The 16100-nt window shown below is 45.0% G+C and overlaps 39 pseudogenes; all 39 read left to right on the top strand.

Moving 5' to 3' along the window:
* Window positions 1–27: 27 nt before the first annotated feature.
* On the top strand, window positions 28–146 carry LOC140086288 (5S ribosomal RNA; annotated as a pseudogene).
* Window positions 147–363: 217 nt separating this feature from the next.
* Window positions 364–482, top strand: LOC140084902 (5S ribosomal RNA; annotated as a pseudogene).
* Window positions 483–1265: 783 nt separating this feature from the next.
* Window positions 1266–1384, top strand: LOC140079788 (5S ribosomal RNA; annotated as a pseudogene).
* A 70-nt stretch (window positions 1385–1454) lies between these two features.
* LOC140093061 (5S ribosomal RNA) lies at window positions 1455–1573 on the top strand (annotated as a pseudogene).
* A 448-nt stretch (window positions 1574–2021) lies between these two features.
* LOC140099004 (5S ribosomal RNA) lies at window positions 2022–2140 on the top strand (annotated as a pseudogene).
* Window positions 2141–2399: 259 nt separating this feature from the next.
* LOC140079790 (5S ribosomal RNA) lies at window positions 2400–2518 on the top strand (annotated as a pseudogene).
* A 594-nt stretch (window positions 2519–3112) lies between these two features.
* On the top strand, window positions 3113–3231 carry LOC140088650 (5S ribosomal RNA; annotated as a pseudogene).
* Window positions 3232–3301: 70 nt separating this feature from the next.
* Window positions 3302–3420, top strand: LOC140089490 (5S ribosomal RNA; annotated as a pseudogene).
* A 70-nt stretch (window positions 3421–3490) lies between these two features.
* Window positions 3491–3609, top strand: LOC140096108 (5S ribosomal RNA; annotated as a pseudogene).
* A 259-nt stretch (window positions 3610–3868) lies between these two features.
* Window positions 3869–3987, top strand: LOC140079792 (5S ribosomal RNA; annotated as a pseudogene).
* Window positions 3988–4057: 70 nt separating this feature from the next.
* Window positions 4058–4176, top strand: LOC140099006 (5S ribosomal RNA; annotated as a pseudogene).
* A 594-nt stretch (window positions 4177–4770) lies between these two features.
* On the top strand, window positions 4771–4889 carry LOC140086290 (5S ribosomal RNA; annotated as a pseudogene).
* Window positions 4890–5106: 217 nt separating this feature from the next.
* Window positions 5107–5225, top strand: LOC140084903 (5S ribosomal RNA; annotated as a pseudogene).
* Window positions 5226–5819: 594 nt separating this feature from the next.
* LOC140088652 (5S ribosomal RNA) lies at window positions 5820–5938 on the top strand (annotated as a pseudogene).
* Window positions 5939–6008: 70 nt separating this feature from the next.
* Window positions 6009–6127, top strand: LOC140094601 (5S ribosomal RNA; annotated as a pseudogene).
* Window positions 6128–6197: 70 nt separating this feature from the next.
* LOC140093173 (5S ribosomal RNA) lies at window positions 6198–6316 on the top strand (annotated as a pseudogene).
* A 259-nt stretch (window positions 6317–6575) lies between these two features.
* On the top strand, window positions 6576–6694 carry LOC140079793 (5S ribosomal RNA; annotated as a pseudogene).
* Window positions 6695–6911: 217 nt separating this feature from the next.
* Window positions 6912–7030, top strand: LOC140100045 (5S ribosomal RNA; annotated as a pseudogene).
* A 258-nt stretch (window positions 7031–7288) lies between these two features.
* On the top strand, window positions 7289–7407 carry LOC140087767 (5S ribosomal RNA; annotated as a pseudogene).
* A 70-nt stretch (window positions 7408–7477) lies between these two features.
* Window positions 7478–7596, top strand: LOC140086291 (5S ribosomal RNA; annotated as a pseudogene).
* A 787-nt stretch (window positions 7597–8383) lies between these two features.
* Window positions 8384–8502, top strand: LOC140093062 (5S ribosomal RNA; annotated as a pseudogene).
* A 448-nt stretch (window positions 8503–8950) lies between these two features.
* LOC140099007 (5S ribosomal RNA) lies at window positions 8951–9069 on the top strand (annotated as a pseudogene).
* Window positions 9070–9328: 259 nt separating this feature from the next.
* Window positions 9329–9447, top strand: LOC140079794 (5S ribosomal RNA; annotated as a pseudogene).
* Window positions 9448–10041: 594 nt separating this feature from the next.
* Window positions 10042–10160, top strand: LOC140088653 (5S ribosomal RNA; annotated as a pseudogene).
* Window positions 10161–10230: 70 nt separating this feature from the next.
* On the top strand, window positions 10231–10349 carry LOC140089491 (5S ribosomal RNA; annotated as a pseudogene).
* A 259-nt stretch (window positions 10350–10608) lies between these two features.
* On the top strand, window positions 10609–10727 carry LOC140093174 (5S ribosomal RNA; annotated as a pseudogene).
* A 259-nt stretch (window positions 10728–10986) lies between these two features.
* LOC140100057 (5S ribosomal RNA) lies at window positions 10987–11105 on the top strand (annotated as a pseudogene).
* A 258-nt stretch (window positions 11106–11363) lies between these two features.
* On the top strand, window positions 11364–11482 carry LOC140082211 (5S ribosomal RNA; annotated as a pseudogene).
* A 70-nt stretch (window positions 11483–11552) lies between these two features.
* Window positions 11553–11671, top strand: LOC140087768 (5S ribosomal RNA; annotated as a pseudogene).
* A 595-nt stretch (window positions 11672–12266) lies between these two features.
* On the top strand, window positions 12267–12385 carry LOC140098342 (5S ribosomal RNA; annotated as a pseudogene).
* A 70-nt stretch (window positions 12386–12455) lies between these two features.
* LOC140094673 (5S ribosomal RNA) lies at window positions 12456–12574 on the top strand (annotated as a pseudogene).
* Window positions 12575–12644: 70 nt separating this feature from the next.
* LOC140083366 (5S ribosomal RNA) lies at window positions 12645–12763 on the top strand (annotated as a pseudogene).
* A 70-nt stretch (window positions 12764–12833) lies between these two features.
* On the top strand, window positions 12834–12952 carry LOC140079795 (5S ribosomal RNA; annotated as a pseudogene).
* Window positions 12953–13022: 70 nt separating this feature from the next.
* Window positions 13023–13141, top strand: LOC140083026 (5S ribosomal RNA; annotated as a pseudogene).
* Window positions 13142–13589: 448 nt separating this feature from the next.
* Window positions 13590–13708, top strand: LOC140099008 (5S ribosomal RNA; annotated as a pseudogene).
* Window positions 13709–13778: 70 nt separating this feature from the next.
* Window positions 13779–13897, top strand: LOC140090509 (5S ribosomal RNA; annotated as a pseudogene).
* A 784-nt stretch (window positions 13898–14681) lies between these two features.
* Window positions 14682–14800, top strand: LOC140088371 (5S ribosomal RNA; annotated as a pseudogene).
* A 594-nt stretch (window positions 14801–15394) lies between these two features.
* Window positions 15395–15513, top strand: LOC140088654 (5S ribosomal RNA; annotated as a pseudogene).
* A 259-nt stretch (window positions 15514–15772) lies between these two features.
* On the top strand, window positions 15773–15891 carry LOC140091771 (5S ribosomal RNA; annotated as a pseudogene).
* The last annotated feature ends 209 nt before the right edge of the window (window positions 15892–16100 follow it).

Below are 16100 nucleotides of genomic sequence, written 5' to 3' on the forward strand. Positions count from 1 at the left end.
AAAGAAGGTTCAAATTGAACAGCTGCTGTCAACGGCCATTCTAAGCTGAATGTGCCTGCTCTCGTCAGATCGCAGCAGCAATGCAGCTTAAGGTTTGGCAAGTACCAGCATGGGAGACTGGCTGGGAATCCCAAGTTCCGTTGACCTTTTTGAACCTGAAAATTGTGTTAGTTTCTCTATGAGATAGTAAAAGAAGGTTCAAATTGAACAGCTGCTGTCAACGCCCATTCTAAGCTAAGGCTTGGCAAGTACCAGCATGGGAGACTGGCTGGGAATCCCAAGTTCCATTGACCTTTTTGAACCTGAAAATTGAGTTAGTTTCTCTATGAGATAGTAAAAGAAGGTTCAAATTGAACAGCTGCTGTCAACGGCCATTCTAAGCTGAATGTGCCTGCTCTCGTCAGAACGCAGCAGCAATGCAGCTTAAGGTTTGGCAAGTACCAGCATGGGAGACTGGCTGGGAATCCCAAGTTCTGTTGACCTTTTTGAACCTGAAAATTGTGTTAGTTTCTCTATGAGATAGTAAAAGAAGGTTCAAATTGAACAGCTGCTGTCAACGCCCATTCTAAGCTAAGGCTTGGCAAGTACCAGCATGGGAGACTGGCTGGGAATCCCAAGTTCCATTGACCTTTTTGAACCTGAAAATTGAGTTAGTTTCTCTATGAGATAGTAAAAGAAGGTTCAAATTGAACAGCTGCTGTCAACGGCCATTCTAAGCTGAATGTGCATGCTCTTGTCAGATCGCAGCAGCGTTGCAGCTTAAGGCTTGGAAAGTACCAGCATGGGAGACTGGCTGGGAATCCCAAGTTCCGTTGACCTTTTTGAACCTGAAAATGTGTTAGTTTCTCTATGAGATAGTAAAAGAAGGTTCAAATTGAACAGCTGCTGTCAACGGCCATTCTAAGCTGAATGTGCATGCTCTTGTCAGATCGCAGCAGCGTTGCAGCTTAAGGCTTGGCAAGTACCAGCATGAGAGACTGGCTGGGAATCCCAAGTTCTGTTGACCTTTTTGAACCTGAAAATTGTGTTAGTTTCTCTATGAGATAGTAAAAGAAAGTAGAAATTAGGCAGCTGCTGTCAACGGCCCTTCTAAGCTGAATGTGTGTGCTCTTGTCAGATCGCAGCAGCAATGCAGCTTAAGGCTTGGCAAGTACCAGCATGGGAGACTGGCAGGGAATCCCAAGTTCCATTGACCTTTTTGAACCTGAAAATTGTGTTAGTTTCTCTATGAGATAGTAAAAGAAGGTTCAAATTGAACAGCTGCTGTCAACGGCCATTCTAAGCTGAATGTGCCTGCTCTCGTCAGATCGCAGCAGCAATGCAGCTTAAGGCTTGGCAAGTACCAGCATGGGAGACTGGCTGGGAATCCCAAGTTCTGTTGACCTTTTTGAACCTGAAAATTGTGTTAGTTTCTCTATGAGATAGTAAAAGAAGGTTCAAATTGAACAGCTGCTGTCAACGGCCATTCTAAGCTGAATGTGCCTGCTCTCGTCAGATCGCAGCAGCAATGCAGCTTAAGGCTTGGCAAGTACCAGCATGGGAGACTGGCTGGGAATCATAAGTTCCGTTGACCTTTTTTTAACCTGAAAATTGTGTTAGTTTCTCTATGAGATAGTAAAAGAAGGTTCAAATTGAACAGCTGCTGTCAACGGCCATTCTAAGCTGAATGCGCCTGCTCTCGTCAGATCGCAGCAGCAATGCAGCTTAAGGCTTGGCAAGTACCAGCATGGGAGACTGGCTGGGAATCCCAAGTTCCATTGACTTTTTGAACCTGAAAATTGTGTTAGTTTCTCTATGAGATAGTAAAAGAAGGTTCAAATTGAACAGCTGCTGTCAACTGCCATTCTAAGCTGAATGTGCATGCTCTTATCAGATCGCAGCAGCGTTGCAGCTTAAGGCTTGGCAAGTACCAGCATGGGAGTCTGGCTGGGAATCCCAAGTTCTCTTGACCTTTTTGAACCTGACAATTGTGTTAGTTTCTCTATGAGATAGTAAAACAAAGTAGAAATTAGGCAGCTGCTGTCAACGGCCATTCTAAGCTGAATGTGCCTGCTCTCGTCAGATCGCAGCAGCAATGCAGCTTAAGGCTTGGCAAGTACCAGCATGGGAGACTGGCTGGGAATCCCAAGTTCCGTTGACCTTTTTGAACCTGAAAATTGTTAGTTTCTCTGTCAAAGATGGTAAAAGAAGGTTCAAATTGAACAGCTGCTGTCAACGGCCATTCTCAGCTGAATGTGCCTGCTCTCGTCAGATCGCAGCAGCAATGCAGCTTAAGGCTTGGCAAAAACCAGCATGGGAGACTGGCTGGGAATCCCAAGTTCTGTTGACCTTTTTGAACCTGAAAATTGTGTTAGTTTCTCTATGAGATAGTAAAAGAAGGTTCAAATTGAACAGCTGCTGTCAACGGCCATTCTAAGCTGAATGTGCCTGCTCTCGTCAGATCGCAGCAGCAATGCAGCTTAAGGCTTGGCAAGTACCAGCATGGGAGACTGGCTGGGAATCCCAAGTTCTGTTGACCTTTTTGAACCTGAAAATTGTGTTAGTTTCTCTATGAGATAGTAAAAGAAGGTTCAAATTGAACAGCTGCTGTCAACGCCCATTCTAAGCTAAGGCTTGGCAAGTACCAGCATGGGAGACTGGCTGGGAATCCCAAGTTCCATTGACCTTTTTGAACCTGAAAATTGAGTTAGTTTCTCTATGAGATAGTAAAAGAAGGTTCAAATTGAACAGCTGCTGTCAACGGCCATTCTAAGCTGAATGTGCATGCTCTTGTCAGATCGCAGCAGCGTTGCAGCTTAAGGCTTGGCAAGTACCAGCATGGGAGACTGGCTGGGAATCCCAAGTTCCGTTGACCTTTTTGAACCTGAAAATGTGTTAGTTTCTCTATGAGATAGTAAAAGAAGGTTCAAATTGAACAGCTGCTGTCAACGGCCATTCTAAGCTGAATGTGCATGCTCTTGTCAGATCGCAGCAGCGTTGCAGCTTAAGGCTTGGCAAGTACCAGCATGGGAGACTGGCTGGGAATCCCAAGTTCTGTTGACCTTTTTGAACCTGAAAATTGTGTTAGTTTCTCTATGAGATAGTAAAAGAAAGTAGAAATTAGGCAGCTGCTGTCAACGGCCATTCTAAGCTGAATGTGCCTGCTCTCGTCAGATCGCAGCAGCAATGCAGCTTAAGGCTTGGCAAGTACCAGCATGGGAGACTGGCTGGGAATCCCACGTTCCGTTGACCTTTTTGAACCTGAAAATTGTTAGTTTCTCTGTCAAAGATGGTAATAGAAGGTTCAAATTGAACAGCTGCTGTCAACGGCCATATTAAGCTGAATGTGCCTGCTCTCGTCAGATCGCAGCAGCAATGCAGCTTAAGGTTTGGCAAGTACCAGCATGGGAGACTGGCTGGGAATCCCAAGTTCTGTTGACCTTTTTGAACCTGAAAATTGTGTTAGTTTCTCTATGAGATAGTAAAAGAAGGTTCAAATTGAACAGCTGCTGTCAACGCCCATTCTAAGCTGAATGTGCCTGCTCTCTTCAGATCGCAGCAGCAATGCAGCTTAAGGCTTGGCAAGTACCAGCATGGGAGACTGGCTGGGAATCCCAAGTTCTGTTGACCTTTTTGAACCTGAAAATTGTGTTAGTTTCTCTATGAGATAGTAAAAGAAGGTTCAAATTGAACAGCTGCTGTCAACGGCCCTTCTAAGCTGAATGTGTGTGCTCTTGTCAGATCGCAGCAGCAATGCAGCTTAAGGCTTGGCAAGTACCAGCATGGGAGACTGGCAGGGAATCCCAAGTTCCATTGACCTTTTTGAACCTGAAAATTGTGTTAGTTTCTCTATGAGATAGTAAAAGAAGGTTCAAATTGAACAGCTGCTGTCAACGGCCATTCTAAGCTGAATGTGCCTGCTCTCGTCAGATCGCAGCAGCAATGCAGCTTAAGGCTTGGCAAGTACCAGCATGGGAGACTGGCTGGGAATCCCAAGTTCTGTTGACCTTTTTGAACCTGAAAATTGTATTAGTTTCTCTATGAGATAGTAAAAGAAGGTTCAAATTGAACAGCTGCTGTCAACGGCCATTCTAAGCTGAATGTGCCTGCTCTCGTCAGATCGCAGCAGCAATGCAGCTTAAGGCTTGGCAAGTACCAGCATGGGAGACTGGCTGGGAATCCCAAGTTCCGTTGACCTTTTTGAACCTGAAAATTGTGTTAGTTTCTCTATGAGATAGTAAAAGAAGGTTCAAATTGAACAGCTGCTGTCAACGCCCATTCTAAGCTAAGGCTTGGCAAGTACCAGCATGGGAGACTGGCTGGGAATCCCAAGTTCCGTTGACCTTTTTGAACCTGAAAATGTGTTAGTTTCTCTATGAGATAGTAAAAGAAGGTTCAAATTGAACAGCTGCTGTCAACGGCCATTCTAAGCTGAATGTGCATGCTCTTGTCAGATCGCAGCAGCGTTGCAGCTTAAGGCTTGGCAAGTACCAGCATGGGAGACTGCCTGGGAATCCCAAGTTCTGTTGACCTTTTTGAACCTGAAAATTGTGTTAGTTTCTCTATGAGATAGTAAAAGAAAGTAGAAATTAGGCAGCTGCTGTCAACGGCCATTCTAAGCTGAATGTGCCTGCTCTCGTCAGATCGCAGCAGCAATGCAGCTTAAGGCTTGGCAAGTACCAGCATGGGAGACTGGCTGGGAATCCCATGTTCTCTTGACCTTTTTGAACCTGAAAATTGTTAGTTTCTCTGTCAAAGATGGTAAAAGAAGGTTCAAATTGAACAGCTGCTGTCAACGGCCATTCTAAGCTGAATGTGCCTGCTCTCGTCAGATCGCAGCAGCAATGCAGCTTAAGGTTTGGCAAGTACCAGCATGGGAGACTGGCTGGGAATCCCAAGTTCCGTTGACCTTTTTGAACCTGAAAATTGTGTTAGTTTCTCTATGAGATAGTAAAAGAAGGTTCAAATTGAACAGCTGCTGTCAACGCCCATTCTAAGCTAAGGCTTGGCAAGTACCAGCATGGGAGACTGGCTGGGAATCCCAAGTTCCATTGACCTTTTTGAACCTGAAAATTGAGTTAGTTTCTCTATGAGATAGTAAAAGAAGGTTCAAATTGAACAGCTGCTGTCAACGGCCATTCTAAGCTGAATGTGCCTGCTCTCGTCAGAACGCAGCAGCAATGCAGCTTAAGGTTTGGCAAGTACCAGCATGGGAGACTGGCTGGGAATCCCAAGTTCTGTTGACCTTTTTGAACCTGAAAATTGTGTTAGTTTCTCTATGAGATAGTAAAAGAAGGTTCAAATTGAACAGCTGCTGTCAACGCCCATTCTAAGCTAAGGCTTGGCAAGTACCAGCATGGGAGACTGGCTGGGAATCCCAAGTTCCATTGACCTTTTTGAACCTGAAAATTGAGTTAGTTTCTCTATGAGATAGTAAAAGAAGGTTCAAATTGAACAGCTGCTGTCAACGGCCATTCTAAGCTGAATGTGCATGCTCTTGTCAGATCGCAGCAGCGTTGCAGCTTAAGGCTTGGCAAGTACCAGCATGGGAGACTGGCTGGGAATCCCAAGTTCCGTTGACCTTTTTGAACCTGAAAATGTGTTAGTTTCTCTATGAGATAGTAAAAGAAGGTTCAAATTGAACAGCTGCTGTCAACGGCCATTCTAAGCTGAATGTGCATGCTCTTGTCAGATCGCAGCAGCGTTGCAGCTTAAGGCTTGGCAAGTACCAGCATGAGAGACTGGCTGGGAATCCCAAGTTCTGTTGACCTTTTTGAACCTGAAAATTGTGTTAGTTTCTCTATGAGATAGTAAAAGAAAGTAGAAATTAGGCAGCTGCTGTCAACGGCCATTCTAAGCTGAATGTGCCTGCTCTCGTCAGATCGCAGCAGCAATGCAGCTTAAGGCTTGGCAAGTACCAGCATGGGAGACTGGCTGGGAATCCCACGTTCCGTTGACCTTTTTGAACCTGAAAATTGTTAGTTTCTCTGTCAAAGATGGTAAAAGAAGGTTCAAATTGAACAGCTGCTGTCAACGGCCATATTAAGCTGAATGTGCCTGCTCTCGTCAGATCGCAGCAGCAATGCAGCTTAAGGTTTGGCAAGTACCAGCATGGGAGACTGGCTGGGAATCCCAAGTTTTGTTGACCTTTTTGAACCTGAAAATTGTGTTAGTTTCTCTATGAGATAGTAAAAGAAGGTTCAAATTGAACAGCTGCTGTCAACGCCCATTCTAAGCTGAATGTGCCTGCTCTCGTCAGATCGCAGCAGCAATGCAGCTTAAGGCTTGGCAAGTACCAGCATGGGAGACTGGCTGGGAATCCCAAGTTCTGTTGACCTTTTTGAACCTGAAAATTGTGTTAGTTTCTCTATGAGATAGTAAAAGAAGGTTCAAATTGAACAGCTGCTGTCAACGGCCCTTCTAAGCTGAATGTGTGTGCTCTTGTCAGATCGCAGCAGCAATGCAGCTTAAGGCTTGGCAAGTACCAGCATGGGAGACTGGCAGGGAATCCCAAGTTCCATTGACCTTTTTGAACCTGAAAATTGTGTTAGTTTCTCTATGAGATAGTAAAAGAAGGTTCAAATTGAACAGCTGCTGTCAACGGCCATTCTAAGCTGAATGTGCCTGCTCTCGTCAGATCGCAGCAGCAATGCAGCTTAAGGCTTGGCAAGTACCAGCATGGGAGACTGGCTGGGAATCCCAAGTTCTGTTGACCTTTTTGAACCTGAAAATTGTATTAGTTTCTCTATGAGATAGTAAAAGAAGGTTCAAATTGAACAGCTGCTGTCAACGCCCATTCTAAGCTAAGGCTTGGCAAGTACCAGCATGGGAGACTGGCTGGGAATCCCAAGTTCCATTGACCTTTTTGAACCTGAAAATTGAGTTAGTTTCTCTATGAGATAGTAAAAGAAGGTTCAAATTGAACAGCTGCTGTCAACGGCCATTCTAAGCTGAATGTGCCTGCTCTCATCAGATCGCAGCAGCAATGCAGCTTAAGGCTTGGCAAGTACCAGCATGGGAGACTGGCTGGGAATCCCAAGTTCCGTTGACCTTTTTGAACCTGAAAATGTGTTAGTTTCTCTATGAGATAGTAAAAGAAGGTTCAAATTGAACAGCTGCTGTCAACGGCCATTCTAAGCTGAATGTGCATGCTCTTGTCAGATCGCAGCAGCGTTGCAGCTTAAGGCTTGGCAAGTACCAGCATGGGAGACTGCCTGGGAATCCCAAGTTCTGTTGACCTTTTTGAACCTGAAAATTGTGTTAGTTTCTCTATGAGATAGTAAAAGAAAGTAGAAATTAGGCAGCTGCTGTCAACGGCCATTCTAAGCTGAATGTGCCTGCTCTCGTCAGATCGCAGCAGCAATGCAGCTTAAGGCTTGGCAAGTACCAGCATGGGAGACTGGCTGGGAATCCCATGTTCTGTTGACCTTTTTGAACCTGAAAATTGTTAGTTTCTCTGTCAAAGATGGTAAAAGAAGGTTCAAATTGAACAGCTGCTGTCAACGGCCATTCTAAGCTGAATGTGCCTGCTCTCGTCAGATCGCAGCAGCAATGCAGCTTAAGGTTTGGCAAGTACCAGCATGGGAGACTGGCTGGGAATCCCAAGTTCCGTTGACCTTTTTGAACCTGAAAATTGTGTTAGTTTCTCTATGAGATAGTAAAAGAAGGTTCAAATTGAACAGCTGCTGTCAACGCCCATTCTAAGCTAAGGCTTGGCAAGTACCAGCATGGGAGACTGGCTGGGAATCCCAAGTTCCATTGACCTTTTTGAACCTGAAAATTGAGTTAGTTTCTCTATGAGATAGTAAAAGAAGGTTCAAATTGAACAGCTGCTGTCAACGGCCATTCTAAGCTGAATGTGCATGCTCTTGTCAGATCGCAGCAGCAATGCAGCTTAAGGCTTGGCAAGTACCAGCATGGGAGACTAGCTGGGAATCCCAAGTTCCATTGACCTTTTTGAACCTGAAAATTGTGTTAGTTTCTCTATGAGATAGTAAAAGAATGTTCAAATTGAACAGCTGCTGTCAACAGCCATTCTAAGCTGAATGTGCATGCTCTGGTCAGATCGCAGCAGCAATGCAGCTTAAGGCTTTGCAAGTACCAGCATGGGAGACTGGCTGGGAATCCCAAGTTCTGTTGACATTTTTGAACCTGAAAATCGTGTTAGTTTCTCTATGAGATAGTAAAAGAAGGTTCAAATTGAACAACTGCTGTCAACGGCCATTCTACTAAGCTTAATGTGCCTGCTCTCGTCAGATCGCAGAAGCAATGCAGCTTAAGGCTTGGCAAGTACCAGCATGGGAGACTGGCTGGGAGTCCCAAGTTCCGTTGACCTTTTTGAACCTGAAAATTGTGTTAGTTTCTCTATGAGATAGTAAAAGAAGGTTCAAATTGAACAGCTGCTGTCAACGGCCATTCTAAGCTGAATGTGCCTGCTCTCGTCAGATCGCAGCAGCAATGCAGCTTAAGGCTTGGCAAGTACCAGCATGGGAGACTGGCTGGGAATCATAAGTTCCGTTGACCTTTTTTTAACCTGAAAATTGTGTTAGTTTCTCTATGAGATAGTAAAAGAAGGTTCAAATTGAACAGCTGCTGTCAACGGCCATTCTAAGCTGAATGCGCCTGCTCTCGTCAGATCGCAGCAGCAATGCAGCTTAAGGCTTGGCAAGTACCAGCATGGGAGACTGGCTGGGAATCCCAAGTTCCATTGACTTTTTGAACCTGAAAATTGTGTTAGTTTCTCTATGAGATAGTAAAAGAAGGTTCAAATTGAACAGCTGCTGTCAACTGCCATTCTAAGCTGAATGTGCATGCTCTTGTCAGATCGCAGCAGCGTTGCAGCTTAAGGCTTGGCAAGTACCAGCATGGGAGTCTGGCTGGGAATCCCAAGTTCTCTTGACCTTTTTGAACCTGACAATTGTGTTAGTTTCTCTATGAGATAGTAAAACAAAGTAGAAATTAGGCAGCTGCTGTCAACGGCCATTCTAAGCTGAATGTGCCTGCTCTCGTCAGATCGCAGCAGCAATGCAGCTTAAGGCTTGGCAAGTACCAGCATGGGAGACTGGCTGGGAATCCCAAGTTCCGTTGACCTTTTTGAACCTGAAAATTGTTAGTTTCTCTGTCAAAGATGGTAAAAGAAGGTTCAAATTGAACAGCTGCTGTCAACGGCCATTCTCAGCTGAATGTGCCTGCTCTCGTCAGATCGCAGCAGCAATGCAGCTTAAGGCTTGGCAAAAACCAGCATGGGAGACTGGCTGTGAATCCCAAGTTCTGTTGACCTTTTTGAACCTGAAAATTGTGTTAGTTTCTCTATGAGATAGTAAAAGAAGGTTCAAATTGAACAGCTGCTGTCAACGGCCATTCTAAGCTGAATGTGCCTGCTCTCGTCAGATCGCAGCAGCAATGCAGCTTAAGGCTTGGCAAGTACCAGCATGGGAGACTGGCTGGGAATCCCAAGTTCTGTTGACCTTTTTGAACCTGAAAATTGTGTTAGTTTCTCTATGAGATAGTAAAAGAAGGTTCAAATTGAACAGCTGCTGTCAACGCCCATTCTAAGCTAAGGCTTGGCAAGTACCAGCATGGGAGACTGGCTGGGAATCCCAAGTTCCATTGACCTTTTTGAACCTGAAAATTGAGTTAGTTTCTCTATGAGATAGTAAAAGAAGGTTCAAATTGAACAGCTGCTGTCAACGGCCATTCTAAGCTGAATGTGCATGCTCTTGTCAGATCGCAGCAGCGTTGCAGCTTAAGGCTTGGCAAGTACCAGCATGGGAGACTGGCTGGGAATCCCAAGTTCCGTTGACCTTTTTGAACCTGAAAATGTGTTAGTTTCTCTATGAGATAGTAAAAGAAGGTTCAAATTGAACAGCTGCTGTCAACGGCCATTCTAAGCTGAATGTGCATGCTCTTGTCAGATCGCAGCAGCGTTGCAGCTTAAGGCTTGGCAAGTACCAGCATGGGAGACTGGCTGGGAATCCCAAGTTCTGTTGACCTTTTTGAACCTGAAAATTGTGTTAGTTTCTCTATGAGATAGTAAAAGAAAGTAGAAATTAGGCAGCTGCTGTCAACGGCCATTCTAAGCTGAATGTGCCTGCTCTCGTCAGATCGCAGCAGCAATGCAGCTTAAGGCTTGGCAAGTACCAGCATGGGAGACTGGCTGGGAATCCCACGTTCCGTTGACCTTTTTGAACCTGAAAATTGTTAGTTTCTCTGTCAAAGATGGTAAAAGAAGGTTCAAATTGAACAGCTGCTGTCAACGGCCATATTAAGCTGAATGTGCCTGCTCTCGTCAGATCGCAGCAGCAATGCAGCTTAAGGTTTGGCAAGTACCAGCATGGGAGACTGGCTGGGAATCCCAAGTTCTGTTGACCTTTTTGAACCTGAAAATTGTGTTAGTTTCTCTATGAGATAGTAAAAGAAGGTTCAAATTGAACAGCTGCTGTCAACGGCCCTTCTAAGCTGAATGTGTGTGCTCTTGTCAGATCGCAGCAGCAATGCAGCTTAAGGCTTGGCAAGTACCAGCATGGGAGACTGGCAGGGAATCCCAAGTTCTGTTGACCTTTTTGAACCTGAAAATTGTGTTAGTTTCTCTATGAGATAGTAAAAGAAGGTTCAAATTGAACAGCTGCTGTCAACGCCCATTCTAAGCTGAATGTGCCTGCTCTCGTCAGATCGCAGCAGCAATGCAGCTTAAGGCTTGGCAAGTACCAGCATGGGAGACTGGCTGGGAATCCCAAGTTCTGTTGACCTTTTTGAACCTGAAAATTGTGTTAGTTTCTCTATGAGATAGTAAAAGAAGGTTCAAATTGAACAGCTGCTGTCAACGGCCCTTCTAAGCTGAATGTGTGTGCTCTTGTCAGATCGCAGCAGCAATGCAGCTTAAGGCTTGGCAAGTACCAGCATGGGAGACTGGCAGGGAATCCCAAGTTCCATTGACCTTTTTGAACCTGAAAATTGTGTTAGTTTCTCTATGAGATAGTAAAAGAAGGTTCAAATTGAACAGCTGCTGTCAACGGCCATTCTAAGCTGAATGTGCCTGCTCTCATCAGATCGCAGCAGCAATGCAGCTTAAGGCTTGGCAAGTACCAGCATGGGAGACTGGCTGGGAATCCCAAGTTCCGTTGACCTTTTTGAACCTGAAAATGTGTTAGTTTCTCTATGAGATAGTAAAAGAAGGTTCAAATTGAACAGCTGCTGTCAACGGCCATTCTAAGCTGAATGTGCCTGCTCTCGTCAGATCGCAGCAGCAATGCAGCTTAAGGCTTGGCAAGTACCAGCATGGGAGACTGGCAGGGAATCCCAAGTTCCATTGACCTTTTTGAACCTGAAAATTGTGTTAGTTTCTCTATGAGATAGTAAAAGAAGGTTCAAATTGAACAGCTGCTGTCAACGGCCATTCTAAGCTGAATGTGCCTGCTCTCATCAGATCGCAGCAGCGTTGCAGCTTAAGGCTTGGCAAGTACCAGCATGGGAGACTGCCTGGGAATCCCAAGTTCTGTTGACCTTTTTGAACCTGAAAATTGTGTTAGTTTCTCTATGAGATAGTAAAAGAAAGTAGAAATTAGGCTGCTGCTGTCAACGGCCATTCTAAGCTGAATGTGCCTGCTCTCGTCAGATCGCAGCAGCAATGCAGCTTAAGGCTTGGCAAGTACCAGCATGGGAGACTGGCTGGGAATCCCATGTTCTGTTGACCTTTTTGAACCTGAAAATTGTTAGTTTCTCTGTCAAAGATGGTAAAAGAAGGTTCAAATTGAACAGCTGCTGTCAACGGCCATTCTAAGCTGAATGTGCCTGCTCTCGTCAGATCGCAGCAGCAATGCAGCTTAAGGTTTGGCAAGTACCAGCATGGGAGACTGGCTGGGAATCCCAAGTTCCGTTGACTTTTTTGAACCTGAAAATTGTGTTAGTTTCTCTATGAGATAGTAAAAGAAGGTTCAAATTGAACAGCTGCTGTCAACGCCCATTCTAAGCTAAGGCTTGGCAAGTACCAGCATGGGAGACTGGCTGGGAATCCCAAGTTCCATTGACCTTTTTGAACCTGAAAATTGAGTTAGTTTCTCTATGAGATAGTAAAAGAAGGTTCAAATTGAACAGCTGCTGTCAACGGCCATTCTAAGCTGAATGTGCATGCTCTTGTCAGATCGCAGCAGCGTTGCAGCTTAAGGCTTGGCAAGTACCAGCATGGGAGACTGGCTGGGAATCCCAAGTTCTGTTGACCTTTTTGAACCTGAAAATTGTGTTAGTTTCTCTATGAGATAGTAAAAGAAAGTAGAAATTAGGCAGCTGCTGTCAACGGCCATTCTAAGCTGAATGTGCCTGCTCTCGTCAGATCGCAGCAGCAATGCAGCTTAAGGCTTGGCAAGTACCAGCATGGGAGACTGGCTGGGAATCCCACATTCCGTTGACCTTTTTGAACCTGAAAATTGTTAGTTTCTCTGTCAAATATGGTAAAAGAAGGTTCAAATTGAACAGCTGCTGTCAACGGCCATTCTAAGCTGAATGTGCCTGCTCTCGTCAGATCGCAGCAGCAATGCAGCTTAAGGTTTGGCAAGTACCAGCATGGGAGACTGGCTCGGAATCCCAAGTTCCGTTGACCTTTTTGAACCTGAAAATTGTGTTAGTTTCTCTATGAGATAGTAAAAGAAGGTTCAAACTGAACAGCTGCTATCAACGGCCATTCTAAGCTGAATGTGCCTGCTCTCGTCAGATCGCAGCAGCAATGCAGCTTAAGGCTTGGCAAGTACCAGCATGGGAGACTGTCTGGGAATCCCAAGTTCTGTTGACCTTTTTGAACCTGAAAATTGTGTTAGTTTCTCTATGAGATAGTAAAAGAAGGTTCAAATTGAACAGCTGCTGTCAACGGCCATTCTAAGCTGAATGTGCCTGCTCTCGTCAGATCGCAGCAGCAATGCAGCTTAAGGCTTGGCAAGTACCAGCATGGGAGACTGGCTGGGAATCCCAAGTTCTGTTGACCTTTTTGAACCTGAAAATTGTGTTAGTTTCTCTATGAGATAGTAAAAGAAGGTTCAAATTGAACAACTGCTGTCAACGGCCATTCTAAGCTGAATGTGCCTGCTCTCGTCAGATCGCAGCAGCAATGCAGCTTAAGGCTTGGCAAGTACCAGCATGGGAGACTGGCTGGGAATCTCAAGTTCCGTTGACCTTTTTGAACCTGAAAATTGTGTTAGTTTCTCTATGAGATAGTAAAAGAAGGTTCAAATTGAACAGCTGCTGTCAACGCCCATTCTAAGCTGAATGTGCCTGCTCTTGTCAGATTGCAGGAGCAATGCAGCTTAAGGCTTGGCAAGTACCAGCATGGGAGACTGGCTGGGAATTCCAAGTTCCGTTGACCTTTTTAAACCTGAAAATTGTGTTAGTTTCTCTATGAGATAGTAAAAGAAGGTTCAAATTAAACAGCTGCTGTCAACGGCCATTGTAAGCTGAATGTGCGTGCTCTTGTCAGATCGCAGCAGCGATGCAGCTTAAGGCTTGGCAAGTACCAGCATGGGAGACTGGCTGGGAAACCCAAGTTCTGTTGACCTTTTTGAACCTGAAAATTGTGTTAGTTTCTCTATGAGATAGTGAAAGAAAGTAGAAATTAGGCAGCTGCTGTCAACGGCCATTCTAAGCTGAATGTGCCTGCTCTCGTCAGATCGCAGCAGCAATGCAGCTTAAGGCTTGGCAAGTACCAGCATGGGAGACTGGCTGGGAATCCCAAGTTCCGTTGACCTTTTTGAACCTGAAAATTGTTACTTTCTCTGTCAAAGATCTTAAAAGAAGGTTCAAATTGAACAGCTGCTGTCAACAGCCATTCTAAGCTGAATGTTCCTGCTCTCGTCAGATCGCAGCAGCAATGCAGCTTAAGGCTTGGCAAGTACCAGCATGGGAGACTGGCTGGGAATCCCAAGTTCCGTTGACCTTTTTTTAACCTGAAAATTGTGTTAGTTTCTCTATGAGATAGTAAAAGAAGGTTCAAATTGAACAGCTGCTGTCAATGCCCATTCTAAGCTAAGGCTTGGCAAGTACCAGCATGGGAGACTGGCTGGGAATCCCAAGTTCCATTGACCTTTTTGAACCTGAAAATTGAGTTAGTTTCTCTATGAGATAGTAAAAGAAGGTTCAAATTGAACAGCTGCTGTCAACGGCCATTCTAAGCTGAATGTGCATGCTCTTGTCAGATCGCAGCAGCGTTGCAGCTTAAGGCTTGGCAAGTACCAGCATGGGAGACTGGCTGGGAATCCCAAGTTCCATTGACCTTTTTGAACGTGAAAATGTGTTAGTTTCTTTATGAGATAGTAAAAGAAGGTTCAAATTGAACAGCTGCTGTCAACGGCCATTCTAAGCTGAATGTGCATGCTCTTGTCAGATCGCAGCAGCGTTGCAGCTTAAGGCTTGGCAAGTACCAGCATGGGAGACTGGCTGGGAATCCCAAGTTCTCTTGACCTTTTTGAACATGAAAATTGTGTTAGTTTCTCTATGAGATAGTAAAAGAAGGTTCAAATTGAACAGCTGCTGTCAATGGCCATTCTAAGCTGAATGTGCCTGCTCTCGTCAGATCGCAGCAGCAATGCAGCTTAAGGCTTGGCAAGTACCAGCATGGGAGACTGGCAGGGAATCCCAAGTTCCATTGACCTTTTTGAACCTGAAAATTGTGTTAGTTTCTCTATGAGATAGTAAAAGAAGGTTCAAATTGAACAGCTGCTGTCAACGGCCATTCTAAGCTGAATGTGCCTGCTCTCGTCAGATCGCAGCAGCAATGCAGCTTAAGGTTTGGCAAGTACCAGCATGGGAGACTGGCTGGGAATCCCAAGTTCTGTTGACCTTTTTGAACCTGAAAATTGTGTTAGTTTCTCTATGAGATAGTAAAAGAAGGTTCAAATTGAACAGCTGCTGTCAACGCCCATTCTAAGCTAAGGCTTGGCAAGTACCAGCATGGGAGACTGGCTGGGAATCCCAAGTTCCATTGACCTTTTTGAACCTGAAAATTGAGTTAGTTTCTCTATGAGATAGTAAAAGAAGGTTCAAATTGAACAGCTGCTGTCAACGGCCATTCTAAGCTGAATGTGCATGCTCTTGTCAGATCGCAGCAGCGTTGCAGCTTAAGGCTTGGCAAGTACCAGCATGGGAGACTGGCTGGGAATCCCAAGTTCCGTTGACCTTTTTGAACCTGAAAATGTGTTAGTTTCTCTATGAGATAGTAAAAGAAGGTTCAAATTGAACAGCTGCTGTCAACGGCCATTCTAAGCTGAATGTGCATGCTCTTGTCAGATCGCAGCAGCGTTGCAGCTTAAGGCTTGGCAAGTACCAGCATGGGAGACTGGCTGGGAATCCCAAGTTCTGTTGACCTTTTTGAACCTGAAAATTGTGTTAGTTTCTCTATGAGATAGTAAAAGAAAGTAGAAATTAGGCAGCTGCTGTCAACGGCCATTCTAAGCTGAATGTGCCTGCTCTCGTCAGATCGCAGCAGCAATGCAGCTTAAGGCTTGGCAAGTACCAGCATGGGAGACTGGCTGGGAATCCCACGTTCCGTTGACCTTTTTGAACCTGAAAATTGTTAGTTTCTCTGTCAAAGATGGTAAAAGAAGGTTCAAATTGAACAGCTGCTGTCAACGGCCATATTAAGCTGAATGTGCCTGCTCTCGTCAGATCGCAGCAGCAATGCAGCTTAAGGTTTGGCAAGGACCAGCATGGGAGACTGGCTGGGAATCCCAAGTTCTGTTGACCTTTTTGAACCTGAAAATTGTGTTAGTTTCTCTATGAGATAGTAAAAGAAGGTTCAAATTGAACAGCTGCTGTCAACGGCCATTCTAAGCTGAATGTGCCTGCTCTCGTCAGATCGCAGCAGCAATGCAGCTTAAGGCTTGGCAAGTACCAGCATGGGAGACTGGCTGGGAATCCCAAGTTCTGTTCACCTTTTTGAACCTGAAAATTGTGTTAGTTTCTCTATGAGATAGTAAAAGAAGGTTCAAATTGAACAGCTGCTGTCAACGGCCCTTCTAAGCTGAATGTGTGTGCTCTTGTCAGATCGCAGCAGCAATGCAGCTTAAGGCTTGGCAAGTACCAGCATGGGAGACTGGCAGGGAATCCCAAGTTCCATTGACCTTTTTGAACCTGAAAATTGT

The sequence above is a fragment of the Engystomops pustulosus genome, chromosome 9 (genome assembly GCF_040894005.1).
Source record: "Engystomops pustulosus chromosome 9, aEngPut4.maternal, whole genome shotgun sequence".
NCBI lineage: Eukaryota > Metazoa > Chordata > Amphibia > Anura > Leptodactylidae > Engystomops > Engystomops pustulosus.